Source organism: Limanda limanda, chromosome 9, assembly GCF_963576545.1.
Source record: "Limanda limanda chromosome 9, fLimLim1.1, whole genome shotgun sequence".
NCBI lineage: Eukaryota > Metazoa > Chordata > Actinopteri > Pleuronectiformes > Pleuronectidae > Limanda > Limanda limanda.
The window spans coordinates 28,492,318-28,510,077 of NC_083644.1; the positions used below are offsets into that span (position 1 = coordinate 28,492,318).

The 17,760-nt window shown below is 39.5% G+C and overlaps 1 long non-coding RNA gene across 1 annotated transcript; it reads right to left on the reverse strand.

The window, feature by feature from the left end:
* Positions 1-3,844: 3,844 nt before the first annotated feature.
* On the reverse strand, positions 3,845-4,933 carry LOC133011152 (uncharacterized). The gene is made up of 3 exons (XR_009680722.1): positions 4,912-4,933; positions 4,669-4,764; positions 3,845-3,939 (listed from the first exon to the last, which is right to left on the reverse strand). It is a non-coding gene; the product is annotated as an uncharacterized LOC133011152 (long non-coding RNA).
* Between the last annotated feature and the right edge of the window lie 12,827 nt (positions 4,934-17,760).

Genomic DNA, 17,760 nt, shown 5'->3' on the forward strand with positions numbered 1-17,760 from the left:
ACACACACATACATACACAAGCACAGTGCAAACAAACACACGATTGGACACAGTTAAAAGGCAGCACATTAGGGGTAACTGGAGACTGAATTGAGCCCATACAGTAATTATGTGTCTACACCTGAGATGGGAAGAAATGAGAGGAGAGAGTAAGGGAAGAAAAAAGAAAAGAGAGGAACAGTGGTGAAGAATAGTCTTCCCAGCCCACCTAGGTAGAGGCAGCGTGCAGAAAGAGAGAGAGAGAGAGAGAGAGAGAGAGAGAGAGAGAGAGAGAGAGAGAGAGAGAGAGAGAGAGAGAGAGAGAGAGAGAGAGAGAGAGAGAGAGAGAGAGAGAGAGAGAGAGAGAGAGAGAGAGAGAGAGAGAGAGAGAGTAGCAGGAATACAGACATTAAAATAGAAAGAGAGCAGAGTGGGGGGTATAAAGACAGAGAGAGATTATGAAGGAGTGCGACAGTTTAAACAAACCTGACAGTGTCTCCACTTCCCTCAGACAGGTCTGTGTGAAAATGTTTGGCCTCAGCTGTCAGCACTAACCATAACAGCTCCTAGTAATACATCACCATAATCACCCTGCTCCGACTGAAAGCAGCCATCAAACTCACTGAGCACAAAGCAAAAATGCAGCGTGTCAGGCCCTTCACAGTCCGTCTGTGGACTATTCACTGCTTGACATGACATCTTAAAATGTTACAAAATGTTGTCTGTTTACTTGAATGGTTCTTAGTTATCATATACCACTTAATGCTTGAACAGACAGTAATGTGTGATTAGTCTGACTGCTTCGACAATATTGTTTTGTTCCTTAGTTCCTTGTGATACCAACAAGAATGAATTTGAAGACAGGATCATGTTGTCTTGTCTTATCTTAGTGTTGAACAATTCCAGGCCAGACAGAAGGTGACAATGAGATGATCGAATGAAGCATCCCTTGATTGTCACGGCAGATGTCAGAGTAAATGTAAATGGATTTTTTCAACACTTTTACTGAATCTTTTATCAATCAATCAATCAGAATTTATTTGTATAGCCCGTATTCACAAATCACAATCTGTTATCGGGCTTAACAAGGTGTGACATCCCCTTAACCCTCAACAAGAGTAAGGAAAAACTACCAAAAGATAACTATCAACAAGCGAAAATCGTAGAGACCTCAGAGAGAGCCATATGTGAGGGATCCCTCTCCCAGGACGAACAAAAGTACAGTAGATGCTGCATGAAACTTAAAACATCAATAAAATTGCAATATTTACAACATTGATTGGAAAACGTTTTAAGCATAATGGAAAAGTGTGTCAGTGTTTAAAGTATGATACATAAGAAAATGTCTGATAGAAATGAATGGAGTAGCAATGATGAATGAAATGGAGGAGTTATTGCCAGTAATGGTAGAATATGTGAGTAGGCGTATTGTATATTAAGCAGTCTTGTTGTAATCATCGTGCATTATCAGCCACCACCGCGATCATGATCCACCATCACGATCATGGTCCAGTGCCAGTCTGCATGATCAGGAAGGATGCTCTTTATCAATAGGAAGATTTCTATCAACCGTTTACTTTTTACAAAAGTCTGATTCAAGGATATACAAGCCAAAGAATACAATTGAATGACATTCATTATGCCAGTTACGTAGAAGCCTGCTTGAGAGCTGGTGTTCATTCTCTGAATGCCTGTTCATAGACTCAGGTCAGAAAAACACACGTAGGGAAAGTTCACCGGAAAGAGATAGTTCACCGGAAAATGAAAATCCACTCATTATCTACTCACCCTATGCCGATGGAGGGTTGGTGAAGTGTTTGAGTCCACAAACCACTTTTGGAGTTTAAGGGATAAACAGCGTTGCAGGCAAAAACAATAAAATAGACCTAAATGTCCTTTGATAATCCTCCTCCAGATCCACGTTTGTGCGTGAATCGAAGCATATGTTTAGGGTTAGAAACATGGTCTAAAAGTCCTCGTTCCGAGTCTAATTTGAATGTTGCGTCTTACAGACACTTGGAAGACACCACAGGAGCAGTATGGAGGCATTTTTTTTTATTTGGCAGCAACGCTGTTCACTTACCTTACTTGAACCTCTTTCATGTAATTTCAGCGTGCACATTAACAGGTAAGAGCAGCCACGCAGGCACAGAATGTGTCTGAGGTTTGGCTAACTGCAGCAACGCATCATTATTTCAGATAGGAAACATCTTGTGAAAGTCACAAGATGTTGATGACAAACCTTTCGCTATATCAGATCATTACCTACTATATAAGTACACTGTAAAAAAAGAAAAGTTGATTCAACTTAAAAAAGTAAAGCAACCAGCTGCAACGCTTTTTTGAGTTGACCTAACTTTAGGGCTTGTGCGTTGTGTCAAATTAAATAATTAAGTTCACTCAAAATCTTATATAGAGTAGCTCTGAATGGTGATGTTTGAGTTGACCTAACTTTAGGGCTTGTGAGTTGTGTCAAATTAAATAATTAAGTTCACTCAAAATCTTATATAGAGTAGCTCTGAATGGTGATGTTCTGTTAGACTAACTTAACATCTCCATTCAGAGCTACTCAAATCTACAAGTTAGGAATACTAGATTATATGCATGCTAATGATTTGAAAACATACATCAACAGAACTGGATAGTTTCAGTCGAGAGAACTTAAGCTTAAACTTGAAATGCTTAGTTAACTCAACTTTGCTGCCCATCAGTTGAGCTAACTCAAGTTTACTCTATTCATACTGTTGTGGAAATTCAATAATAACAGCGCAAAATTCTATAAATAATCTGTTTATTAAGAACACAGGGGTTAACATTATATACATCCAATAACTACAAAAAAGGCAACATTGAAATTGCAGCAGCAGGGATGCTTAAGTGAACTTGGTAACATTATACAATTATTTTCAAAGATAGAATATGTAAACACATAACAAAGTGCAGAACCAGCTCTCAATACTTTAGCTATAATATAGAAAACAGTATGATTGACACTATGAATCACAAAACATGTGTTAGTCAGATACTTGAGGAAACCACTGGCCAAACCCAGCAGTGAAGAAAGTGCATCCATAAAAAAAAACATGTAACCAGACACAAACGTGTTCAGTTGCAGAGATAACCAAATCCAGCACTTAGTAAACACTAACTTCCAATGGGAACATGGGATTCGTAGCAACACTACACAAACTTGTGTAGCTACTACTGAACTTAAAAACATATTTTGAGGAATAAAGTGACATGTCTATAGAAAGTGCATCCATAAAAACGTGTAACAAGACACAAACGTGTTTAGTTTCAGAGATAAACAAATCCAGCAGTTAGTAAACACTAACTTCAAATGGGAACATGGGATTTGTGTAGCTACTACTGAACTTAAAAACATATTTTGAGGAATAAAGTGACATGTCTATGTGCGCAAGTGTTCATGGTGGCAGGCTTCTTTAACAAGTTTTTTTTCAGCGCCTGAACACAGGCAGAGCACTCTGTGCAGAGGTTTACAAAAAAATCGAATATAAAAAAATACACAAACTACACAAACTTGTGTAGTCATTACTGAACTTAAAAAACATGTTTTGATGAAGAAAGTGACATGTCAATGTGCGCAAATATGTGCATTGAACACATGTCTATGTGTCATGGTATCGGGCTACTTTAACAAGTTGTTTTTCAGAGCCTGAACACGGGCAGAACACTCTGTGCCAAGGTTCATAAAAATCTTTTGAAGGGCCTCAAAAGTGTACTTCAACCCTTTGGGGTAGTACAGGTTGAGGTTGTAGATGCATCCAAAGAGAAGGACAATGGCTGTACTGATGTCAGTGATGTAATCCACAACGACCTTTTCCTTGATGACAAGGGAAATGTTGATTGTTCTGGGCATTGAGTGAGCTCTCCCAACATCATCTTCAACAATGGTGACTATGCCAAGTTGAACACCTGCAACGGACGTTTCCTCCGAGTCTGTATCCTAGAGAGAACAAAGAGACATTACTTAAATTTTTTATGTTTTCATCACCACATTTATAAATAAATTATATGCCCCTGCCCATGAGTAAAGTAACATGCACCTTTATGAGTTAAACTTTGAGTGCAAGTGACCACTGTTCAAAATATGAAGAAATTTAACTAACGAAAAATTTAAGATACATTAAAAAATACATTTTGTAAGGCCACCAGATTAATTTTGACCACCCAGATGTCATCAGTTAATCCATGTGAAGGGATAATTTGTGCGAAATCTGGCATTTTTTTCTAAAGGTGCTCTTCAAATTCAGCTGGTGTGCAGTTTAAAAGGTGTGGGATAATCCTTTGATTCCATAAGTGTTAACAATCCAAAAAGGATGGACAATATCTCACCCTGACAGTGCATATAAAACCAGCCACAATCCAAACACGAAGACTTGCAGCAAAATTTACTGATTTAAGGTTTTTTTTAGGTTAACCCTCATAGATTACCTCTTGATAATGTGTTTTTACTTTTATTGTTAAAGATTTCAGCCTTAATTAGGGATAATTACTTATACTACATTAAAGGGAATATAAATAAGTTGTTTTATTGCATATTCCTATCAAATGAATGTGTTTGCTCCCTAATCAGAGATGTACTGGCCCCTTGTATATTTATATTGGCCCAGTTATTAAAAAAATTGAAGAAAAAAACTTCAATGGTATAAACCGAAGTATTCTTACCAGACATGTCTTCAGGACGTTGCCTGGATTCTCCCTCAAATAGAGAGGTAGACCTCGGAGAGCTGTGGCCTTCCTTTGTGCAAGCACATTGGTTGTCTGAAAGACACAAATAAAGTTACAAAAAAATATACCATGGCCTGAAAATAAAATCACACCACACCTATTAAAAATGTATGTTAATGTCTGTTTGCAATGTGAAAATGCACTCTCAGAAAACCTTAATTTATCTCCTACTTGCATTACCTGTTCATCAAGGTTGTCAAGGACTTTGAAAGGACAATAAACAGTCACATGCTGCCTCAAATGAGTCCTTAGATGGGCTATGTATTTCTTTGGGGCACAGATGTCTTTAAAGTCACACAATTGACAAAAAAAGGTGACTTCTACTTCAGTTTTTCTGGACTTTGTGTGTACTCTTGAAAGGTGGCATTTTAACCCACCGCTTGTTTTGAAAGTGCAGCAGCAGTCAGTGTACAGGCACGGCAGTGGCCAGAAGCGTCCTCGGTAGTGGCAAAGTCGGTAATGCTTGAGGAGAATATCCTGATTAGGGTGCGAGAACTTGCACTCCTTACACTGCATCCAAATCCTGTGAAACAAAGAAAACACATTTAGTTTATGAGTTTAACACCACCCAAATGAACAAACTCCATTTGGCTGAGGCAGAGGTAGGCAACCTTTACATCAAAAGAACCATTTTGCCCCCTCTTCGCCCAAATAAAATTTGTCTGGAGCTGAGAAACATATTTGATAAGAAAGCTAATAAAGTTATACTATACTAAACTGTTTTGTTGCATTTATGAAATTATAGAACAATAAAGAACTGTTGACTTTTATAGCTATTTTTACCTGTTACAAAGGAAAACACCAAACTCTTATGAAGAGAAGAAAAATACAGAGGCAAGTGTAGGTGTACTTTGAAATAAATTAAACATAGAACTATGTAGGGCTATTTGAGTTACATTTCACCATATTTGTGGGAAATGTATGAAATAAGAAGTAGTTATTTTGAAATAAATAACACGTGAACGAGCTCTGTATGAAAGCTTAATTGTTAAATTCACCGTTATGCTAAGATTCAAACAGAAAAGACACCAACGGACGACACATACCCCAGTATACACAAGGAGAAGATCATCAAAATTTACCATTATTTTATTGATAACTCAACTTAACACGTTGGTTACCTAGTTAGTGCTGGAAGAAATTGAGGAGGACACGCAGCCGTAGGACATGCGGTTGGAGGACATCAGGCGACACAACTTGCGGTTGGAGGATATCAGGCGGCGAAACTTGCAATAGAAGGACGTGCATCTGATCAACTACACCCCAACTTGTCCGGACAAGCCCACTCTACCTGAGAGCGCTGGCGTCTCAAAACACGAGTGCGCAGTGACACTGACTACGTCATGACGTTGCCTTCCGGACGCGGAAGCCACGCTGAAGTGCAGTGCAGCGCTTGCTCCAACATTAACCAACATTGTCCCAACATTAGTCTTTTTTTCACTGCACTTCTCCACTTCAATTATTAATTTAATGTCATCCATGTTGAAGAAGTTCTCCGCTGTTTGCTCCGTTAAATGTCGGCTGTCGAGGGTAAATTACGTATTCTCCACTCAAGCCTATGTGGAGAATACGTAGCCCCACTCTCTCTTTTTATCTTTATCACTGCTTGTGTGGCTGCAGTGGATGGGCAGAGGGGGACATTTAATAATGTGGCTTCTGCGTCGGTGTGATCCTGGCGTTACGGGGCTGAACATCTAAATAAAGAAATCTGAACATGCTATATATATATATTTATATATTTTATATGTGTGTGTAAATGTGTATAATAATAATACAAGACATAAATATATATGTATATATGTATATGTTTGTTTGTGTGTGTGTGTTTATATATACATATCTAAGTAGATATATTCCATATATAAATGCTTTCATATCATTCAATCTGAACTTATAGTTGCATCCCGGAGCTGGCTAAGCAATATTTGAAGTTTCCTCAACTTAAAATGTTCAGTTGACTGCACTACTTATTTGTAAACTTGAAACTTTGGGTTTGCTCAACATTTAAAAAAAAAATTTGCTCACTCAACTTTTAAAAATAAATTAGACCAATGATTTTGAAGTTGGGCTTTTTACAGTGTAGGTAATGATCTGAACATGTACAGACATGGATATCAACAATTTAAAATGATTCATGTAAATTAAACTATTGTATTTATTGGATGTTGTTAGAGGAGAGATTGGAGGCTGCATGTGTGCTATACAGTCATAGTAGACCCCCACACAGGCTGTAATTAAGTCAGTAAGTTTACAGACAGTAGTTTTCTAGTGCGCTCTCTCTCTCTCTCTCCCTCTCTCTCTGTCTCATTTTCTCTCTCAACTGCTTTCTTGTTACATCTATTCAGTTGTCAGAGACCAAACTCTTGTGGAAAACCACTGCTGTGGACAATAATTGATTGATATTATATTATATCATTTTATTCTATCAATGTTTTGTTTTCCTTCCTTATTTTGACAGAAAAGATACTGAAAACCAAGTTTATGATATCATAGAAGCCACAGACCAGTCTCATTGGCTCAGGGGGGTCATTAATAAGATATTACATATTGAGATTATCGTACACCATCTACAGCAACATGGTGAAACTGGGGAATGAAGAAATGGAAAAGCAAGTCCATACTAGAATATAGTTATATCTTTACACCTTCCTATTGTCCATCAGTAGTCATGAGGTTTTGTGTTAGCTTTATATGTAAAAAACTAAACTAAGAGCAAACCAATAATAATGATCTAATGTGTGTTAACGATAGCTGAGTTATCTACTGTTAGCTAATGGAGGGAGTGTGCTGATATTAGCTTATGATTGTGCTTTGAGGAGGTGTTGATAAGAGAGTAGACATTATAGAGATTAACCGTAGGAAGGTTTTGTCTTTAGTTTCTGATAAAAGTCTTTGTCAAGGCACACAAAGGCCCAGGTGCACTGGTTATGACAGACACACACACAACACAAAACCTACAAGACAGAGAGACATAAATATAAACATTTTATTGATAGTGTTTCACTTTAGAAAATAAAAAAGGTTCGCAAACATTCTAAAATGACTTTGCATTACTTTCTTACCTTGTATGTCATTAAGTGCTTGCCTACTTTCTATACTTGCCCGCAAGAGTGGAAATATTAGATTGATATTGTCCTCGTCTTCCCATTTGATGCTCAGAAAGAAAGCCAATTTTTCTATTTCCCAAAATGTTCAGCCATAGCAAGAAAGATTCAAGAAATTCATTATGTGAACTAACAGATAAAGAATTTTTTTTGAATGATCAGAAACTCACTTGAAACGTTCACGATAATTTATTAAAAATTTGTTATAGAATAAATGCATCTTTCCCAAATGTTTTGGTTTTCCATTAACCTGACATTTGCCCTTCGTTTATGATGAGTAGATACTGTGACTGCATTTAAAAGAAGGGTCCGTCTCTTAATATGTCATCCTCTGCTACAGCGAGAGATGAATGACTAAACTCTTGTCAGCTCGCAGCACTGCAGGTTCCTGAAATTGGTGTGTTGGTGGTAGACAGAGCAGCAGCCAGACTGTAATTTTAGCCCCTAAAACAGTGTTTAGGCCAGTGTCTGACGTTAGCCTGCAGACTCGCTGTTTGCATCTGCAGTCTTTTACACTCCACACACACCATTAAGGCAATTTTACCTCTCATCTGAGTGATTGGACCTGCTGTGGGCTTTGTTGTTTATGACGCTTAAATATTTAAATACACCACAGTCACACTGCACATGTAAATTGATTCTCTCTCTCTCTCTCTCTCTCTCTCTCTCTCTCTCTCTCTCTCTCTCTCTCTCTCTCTCTCTCTCTCTCTCTATATATATACATGCGTGTGTGTTTGCCCACTATGTACTGTATGGCAGACTTGGCAGTGATACATCATCATGCCTGTGGTCCTGTCATTAAGGTTTCTGTAAATAAGGCTTAGGAGGGTAAATTATGCCACCAAGCAAACACACACACACACACACACACAGCTATCATTCATTCACACTTGCTTTTCATCAGCATAATTATGTCCCATCACTGTGCTGGATTACCACGGTGTTGATCCTGTTTGATGATATATCAGGAGCTACACTAAAGCTGCATTGTACTGGGAATTATTTGCAAAAAAACATCAATCTGCTTTGTTCCCCAAACCTTTTTGATTACAAGTAGATTAAATATTCACTAAAAACATAAAGTATAAGTACCAGTATGCAAAACTACAAAGAAACTGTGCTTCCTGCATTGACAAATGTTGGCAGAGGAAGTAAACAGAATTGTCCAACATGGAAATGACTTCATGAGATACAAGCTAAATGTCCTCCATGACAATGTTTAATCTTGCTTTGTAATGCCAAAACATTTTTTACCTGATGATGCAAGTTCAATTAACACAGAGAGGACTTTAAGAGGAAATTTGTTTTGCAATATCTACTATGATCTGTGTCAATACTAGTGAACCAAAATGAAGTGTGTGTGAGATAAAATCATTTCTCTCTCTGTTTCTTATCATGGACACAGTACTCTGTGTCTCTATGGCTCCTCAAGTCTGTGTCATGGCTGTCTGACAGTGGTCTGAAAACATCATGCTCATGCATTACATAACGTCACTGCTTGTGTTTTCGATTGAGTTGCAGCAGACCTGATGCCAAAAGCGTATCCACGGCCACATACATAATCAAGGATGTCATAATTCACCCATCTCAATAAAAACATTAAGGGCATTTCTTAATATATGACTGTTCACAGTCTATATATATTTAAGTCCCCCACACCCCCGCCCATTCTGTCTTTCATTTTCTTTTATCGCCTCTCTTTCTCTTTTTCTTTCTGTCATTCATTATGTTCTACCTCCCTCTAACTGTCAGCTTCTCTTCTTTGTCTGTCTTTATCCTATTGCTACTGCTCAGTCTCTTTTTCGTACTAATTCCTCATGCTCTTTGTAGACTTCAACTATATTTTAAGACAGCAGAAAGTAACGTGGATTACTCATCCGTCTCTCTCGATCATTTCCTTTCACTCCTCCTGCTGTCATAACCCATCTGTCTGTATTTTGCAGATAAACTATGACACTATAATGAAAAACAGGAATGGCCTGTTTCTCAATTAGACAGTCCCATGCAGAGACTGAAACATTGGACAATCAGCGAGTTATTATTTCAAAGTGGTTTGGATTCTTCCCAGCTGGTGGTTTGAGTGGGTGACAGGATTTACTGGATAACTCAAATGTCTATGTTTTATGTCTGTATTTTATTCTTTGATTAAGAATTGTTGTTTTTTATTATGAACGTACTTTGTTAACAAAACTATAATAAAAAAAGAATTACCAAGATTGACCCATTTACCTCTATAGGTGATGAAAAGTCACACTATGATTGTGCACAGTATTCAATGTGCAAAGGATCTTAACATTATTCAGTTGGTAAAATGTTTTGTTTAACTCCATAGGCATTTTTAAAATGATGACAGGTTTACTGTCAGAGCTCAGTGTCTCAGATGAGCTGCACACAGTTTTCCATCACCCAACACATTTACTTGCAAAGCAAACAGTAAAATTGTCTGTTCTAGATCAAAATTTGTCTATTATTTGATATTATTCTATAATTGAATTATACCTGTCTCCTACACAAAACTGCCAGACTGCTGATTGACATGTAAGATTAGAATTTAACCCCTCTTCTTGTTTTTATTTTTTTTTCAAGTTTGTCTTTGTATATTTTACAATGTTGTGTTTTATTTCAGTAACAAGTAACATCTCAAAGTTCCAGTCTAGACATTCCACATGACCCCTTCACTTTTTATTTTTAATTGTGCTGTAGAATTCATTTTAAATGGACACTATTTGATAAATGTATCAATGGAAACAATGTAAATGTTTCCTGCTACATAACTAATAGATTCCCTAGTGCAAAATATTTAACTTGTCATACAGGTGTTACTAAGAACAATTGCATTCAACTGAGATAATCTAGTTCTGAGACCGTTGTGTTCTGCATGGCTCAGCTCACTGGCTCACATGTACAATAGGACTCTATAACAGCTCTACTGGTAGCCACACAAGCTACATTATTCTTGATTTTGGTTGTTGGTTTATTCGCCTAATGATTTCATTCCTGAAGTGAAATAATTTTTTTTTTTCTTAAAAATGTGTTTAAACTTGCCGATAGAAAACTGCCTCACACTTTAACTTTTTACACGGTAATGGTTGGTTTTGTATTTATGTAGCACTTTTCTAGTCTTGATGACCACTCAAAGCGCTTTACAGTACAGTTTTACATTCACCCATTCATACAGTGCATCTACCTACAGCACTTTGTTATTCTATGGGGGGAAATTCAGGGTTCAGCATCTTGCCCAAGGACACTTCAGGATGCAGATGAGTCAGACTCGGGTCACAAACACCTTTTTCTTGCCATGTTGCCATAAATATGATATACTCTAAGGTGTCCCCTTAATGGTGGTCCTGGTGACTTAGTGGCATGGAGGTGTACTGTCTCTGGTTCAGTTATGGTGTGTGTGCGTGCCTGTGCGTGTTGAGCTCCTGTTATGTTTCCTGCTCCTAAATGTCAACTGCAGTGTTGTGACTGTGGTGTGTAAATATGTATCCAGTACCAAGCACTGAGTCACTGAGTAAACATTGAGGAACAAAGTGCTGCAGGGAGTGGAGTGGGGTGGGCTGGTGGCCGACAAAGACAGACAGCAGGAGATACTCGGTCTTTCACATCAAATGCTCCAAAGGAATCTGGAAAATGAAAGAAATATTTATCTATAGAGAAACACAGGTGGGATATCTCCATTTGGCTCGCTGTTTAATTTCCTCCCTTTTTTCTATTCATGAATTACCTCTTGACACGGAGAGCAAAACGGTGCTCCGATGTCCAGGTAACACAAAAACACAGGTTATAATAAGACGGCATCATAGCTCAATGGGCTTCATGCCAAAGAATGGGGCAATAAAGCTCCAGGATTCCAGAAAAGCAGCCTGTTTTATCTCACATCCCTGAGATGATTTACTAAACACTATTCATGTTTGTATGTGGACATAATTAATGGGACAGAGATGTTACATTCATGGACGAGTTTTATATCATCACGTTTCTGTAAATAATAACATAAAAATTCCTACCTGACCAATGAAATATATTTTGATGGAACTATCCAAATGTAAGGTGCACTTTTCTAGAAGTTTCAACCACATCACACAACCCTCATCAGTAGATGGGGTCTACATATTTATCATGGCACTGGATCTAATGCACATTAACTCAGAAACTGTGTTGAATATGTAATATAAGGCAATTCATTAGTTCATAAAGGTCCAGTGATAAAATGACAACAACTTGGAGCACAGGGATCTCTAAGGACAGCAGCAATGGATAAATCTATGAAGAAGGGATGGTGAGTGGTAAGGGCAAATGGGGTTAACTTATGACAGGTAAGAAAATATCTTTATCTTTAATTTTCATTTTAGTGCTGAATTTATCTCTCTAGCTTGAGATAAAATGTGTGGTTAAGGAATGATCTAATTGGATGCAGCAAGTAGAGAAAAGTTTAATCATAACACTAATAGTCACCTTCAATATTTGTGCAACATGTATGACTCACTAATCTGACATTTGTGCAACTTACTGGAGATGTTAACTCCTCTTAGCTTGTATTCTCCCTTGTTCTTTAAATATCTGCTGAACGTCTGACACTCTTACGAACATTTCTTAAGAAAGACATAAAAAGCACAGCTCAGAAATACTCAACAGAAACATTGCAGGGTCCAAGTTTACTCCTCAAAATCAATGGCCTGTAGGAAACCCTTCCAATTACTTAAAACACAGTCCTCCAACCTGAACATCGATATGGGTTGTACAGCATCTGCATGTGTACTGGACCGTTGTTGTCATGGTAACAATAACCAGCAGTAGGTGTACCTGACATTATCATTGAGCTAACAATAATAAACACAAGGTTGTGGAACTGTCACGGTTTGCGTATGTTTAAAAAAATATCAAGATCTAGGTTGAAATACTTACTTACTTTAGGTTAAAGGACCTTTGCCATTATGGTTACTTACAATTACAAACGTGCAGGTAAGGTTATGGAAGGACCGTGGGACGAGACATTGCTGAACATCAGTTTCACACAGGAGACAAACACCAGTCTCCTTTGTGAATTTCCTGAGTTTTGTTAACCCATCCTTCCATCCAAAGGTCCCTCTGATGTGGACCTCGTCATTCCATAAACAATGTTTCCTGACTTTTTGCTACAATCACAAGAGGTTGTTCAACAATAAAATCTATCTATTGTAGATCCTGAACAGACAAACTAAGGGCTCTTTTACACAAGATGACAGTGTAGCGGAGGATGGGCACATAGCCACATCATGCACCAATGCTGCAAACCCTGCTCTAGTGAGTGACAAGAGGAAGCAGTTGGAGGAAAAGCGCCATGCATGGGACAGGCAAAACTATCCCAGGGACTCCAACCCAACTTTAAACTAGATTCAGCCCCTGTTGTGGGAGAAATAGGGGCTGGACTGACTCAGCAACGTCCCGTAGATGCAACTATTGAAACCAGAGCTCAACTACAAGTTAATCTAGAACATCAAAGCTGTAAAAGGTATCTTTCCAAACTTCCTGAAAGGTTAGTTGGTAAAAAGAGTACAGCCCAGGTGACCATAAAAGGTGAACAGTTTAACTGCCTACTTTACACAGGCTCACAAGTGACCACAATTCCCCAATCCTTTTATGAACAACATTTGTCAACAACATTGACCTCCTAGAGGTTGAGGGTGCGAATGGACAAGTTGTGCCTTATTTGGGTTACATAGAGACCGGCATGACCTTCCCAAAAGAGTTTCTGGGTATGTGCATTGAAGTATCCACGTTGGCTCCAGTAGTTCCTGATGTTCGGACCACTTCAGAGTAGAGCTGCCGCGATTCGTCTGAAAATGCGTCGACATCAATATTTTAAGTCGACGCGTCAGGCCCACACAAATTATGAATCTAACTTTTAGATTTCTAAAACGTTTCATTTTAATTCATTAAAACAAATGTTGTTCTTCAATATCACTACGTGACGCCGGGTTTACACCGGATGCCGAAGGACTGCGCCGCTCGGCACTATTCTCAAGCGCGCTGGCGCCCGGCTGTTCACACGGGACGCGTATTTCTCAGCGCCGGTCAGCCCATGGATAAATTAGAAGTCAGGTTATAGGCTGTTGTTTCTACAAAATGGATAAGTGACAAGACTTTTGTCAGGGACTGTAGAGGAACCACAACAAATCACGGGAGTTGTTTTTTTCCAGAGTTTTTGGGACGGTAGACATGCTAGATACCCAAATTAACGTGCAGAAGCACTACAAAAGTCCCCTTTAAGCGAACTCGACAGACGTGACGCCGAAACCATCGGTGCAGGGCGCGAGGCGCACTAAGGTTTAACAGGGGGGTGGATAGGAGACGCCTGGCTTTGTTTGGCGCTGCGCGGTGCAGCGCGGCGCTACGGAAATGAAATGAAATTATCAATTCGATTTTTTTGGAGGAAAATTAATCGTTTCGATTTATCGACTAATCGGTAGAATAGTCGACAGATTAATCGATAGAAAAATAGTCGTTAGTGGCTTCCCTACTTCAGAGTCATACTTGCTGATAGGAACCAATACTCTTGATGTGGTGTATGACATTTACCATGAAGCTTGTCTAACAAGTCACCAGCCAGTTCCTTATGGCTACAGAGCAGTAATCAAAGTACTACAGCTAAGGCGCCAACAGTCCAACATCAATCACCATTGTGTTGTGAAATTGCAAGGCAATAATTCGCAGTCTGTACCAGATAGGACCACTGTAGTGCTAGAGGGAATTGTTATAGCTAATGACCTTAAAAATGAGAGGGCTGTTATCCTAGAACACCCCTCCTTGTCTTCCTTGCCTGGTGGCCTGCTTATAAAAAGTTGCTTGGTAGATTCCCAAAGCAGTGGCCTTTTAAGCTGCCAGTTGTAGTCAGAAATCAATCAGACCATGATATTGTCATTCCAGCGAAGTGTAAGATTGCCGAAATCAGTGCTTATCAAGGTGTCTTGTCACAGGAGCATAGTGTGGTCAGTTCGCAGAAGACTGAACCGACCCAAAGGTCAAGCGTGAGTTTCAACTTTGGGGAGTCCCCAGTCCCACTAGAGTGGAAAGATCGCATCACGCAGCTCCTTAACGACATGCCCGAGGTATTCGCACACCACAAAATAGATTTTGGCAGAACAGACAAGGTGACCCACCACATAAAGCTTTCGGATGAAACCCCTTTTAAACAGCGTGCTCGACCGATACACCCACATGACAGAGAAGCCGTCCGAAAGCACATTCAAGAGCTTCTTCAAGCAGGGGTCATCAGAGAGTCAGAGTCTTCATTCTCGTCACCAATCGTGGTCGTACGTAAGAAAAATGGTCAGGTTCGATTGTGCATTGACTATAGGAGACTAAATCTTCAGACCATAAAGGACGCTTCCAAAGCTAGAGGACACCTTCATGGCCCTCACTGGGTCACAGTGGTTTTCCGTCCTCGATTTAAAATCGGGTTATTACCAGATCTAAGTCGAAGAAGCAGACAAGCCCAAGACTGTTTTGTGTGTCCCCTCGGCTTCTGGGAGTTCAACCGTATGCCCCAGGGGGTGACCAATGCGCCAAGCACCTTTCAACGGCTTATGGAAAGGTGGTAATGCTGCCAAGGTAGCAGAAAAGAATAAAACCAGATTTGACAAACATGTAACTGCTTCAGATTTAGAAGCTGGTGATCGTGTGCTGGTCAGGAATTTTCGTCTTCGAGGAAAGCATAAGATTATGGACAAGTGGGAGTCCACTGTCTATGTAGTAGTAAAAAGGGCTGAAACCCTCCCAGTGTAAACCATTAGACCTGAAAACAGGGACGGTCCACTCAGAACCCTACATAGGGACCTATCACTCCCTTGTGGCTACCTCATTCCTGAAACAAGTAATGAGCCTGTTAAGCAGTCCCAAAGATGCAGACCTGCAACACGTCTTAATCCTGCTGCAGATGTAGAACAGTTCTCAGAAGAGGACGAGGATGGAACATGTTGGTTCAGTGAATCCCCCAGTGCCTAAATCTCCATTTTTTTTCCACAGTCCATAATGTTCCAGTGCAATCAGGTCCGGTTATGCCTGAGGTGCAAGATACACCCCATGCTGTGTTTTCAGAGTACTGTTTTCCTGTTGAGACTCCTGTGACTGCCCAAGATACTGAGCCCATTTCACAGACTGCCCATTTGAATGGTGTTGTTCCAAGCCCAGAGACCCTTGCAACGATAATTTCCCTGACAATGAACACTTATTCCTTGACGGAACCACACCAGTAGAACTATTGACTGAAAGGGTGGTGTCTCTGAGTGACTGCCATGACTTAAGTACTGAGAGTCCTCCAGTTATTACTAACTTGTCTGACACTATTGGGGGGAAGGGCCAGGCTGAGACTGGCTTAGTAGATAAGCCTTGCATCCTTGAGCCTTGTGATCAAGAGTCAGAAAACCAGTCGCAGCCTTGGAGTAACAATCAGCCCAGTTCTGCCCGACGTTCAGTTAGGAGTAGGCAGCAGCCTAGCAGACTCCAGTATGCAAAACCTGGAAACCCATTGATAGCCGTTGTGCAGTCTCTGTTCCAGGGTCTATCCACAGCATTTACTGATGTTTTAAGTGAGACTGAGCACCTTCCGTTTCACTCTGTGCAGTCCCATCAAGCAGTAACTGCCCAACCACTGCCATGCAACGGGACGTGCATGAGTTTAGGGGTGGAAGATGTAGCCCACATTAGAAAACCAGTGAGCATATATTGAGAGAAAGGGAGAATGTACACTATGACATGCTGTAACGTTTTCTAGCCAGTAGGGGGAGGTACCAGTCATCTCTATCTTACCTACTCTGTGTAGAGTTTTTTACCTGTCTACATCCGGTCCGCCATTTTGTGAATCAAGCTAGAGGCACACTCTCTGCTTTGCTCAGATCGTAATCCGTGTAGATGTGTGAAGTAATCCTGCTGACCTGTTGAAAGGTGCAGGGATTCTTATGATTCAACGGTCAGGTACTTGATTTTCCTGAAGAAAATAATTCTCCGGTGTCAGAGAGGACATCAGGTTTTTGATTTTGCTGAAGAATTCTCCAGTGTCAGAGAGGACATCGAGGAACCAAGATTCCAGTTAACTGGTGGCGAGCCAACCTATGATCTTTCAGAAGAAATTAGACTTTCACGTTCTTCACTCCACAGTGTGGTAGGACAGACCCTATACAGAGACGGATTGGACCCAACAACAATCTACAAACTGACATTTAAGACTGGACTTACAGACTTTGAATTGACTTTTATGTGCACACTTTTCTTATTTTATTTATTTCTGTTTATTATTTTGGGGGAAATTTATGCTGTATTCTATTGTCAAACAAAGTTGAACTGCAGTTGTGGTTAAATATAAGTTCATTTAAAGAAATTGTGTTGTGTATTTCTCATTATTGATTCTCAAGTCCAGGGCTCCTACTTACCTAGAACTTCCTATCCTGGCCCAGATTAACACGACATAATTGTTGACTGTGTAATGTTCAGTTTAATTCGTTTGGGTACAAAGCACAGGACTGCAACACCAGAGACAATCAAAGTGCTTTGGTTAAGGTAAGAGAAGGATCAATCCTATAAATAGTTATTTCCTTTGCATTGTATTCATAGTGTAAATTACATGTTTTCAGGTGGTATATTTACATTCAGAACCAAAATTAATGGTGTTTGGTTTTCTTCTTGTTCCTAGTGAAGACCAGCCGACTTTGCATCAGTTTGTGTCTAGGGTTGCAAAGGGGCGGAAAGTTTCCATGGGAAATTAAGTTCGGGAATTTTGGAAAAATAAATAAATAAGCAAATTAAACGCTGAGCAATAAAAACATTATTCAAAACTCTATTTTAAAGATGTATGGAATGCAGCACACACTGCACATTGAATTACAACCCTCCACTGTGCATTCTTCCATCACATGCACAGATCATTCCCAGCATCCTGCATACTACA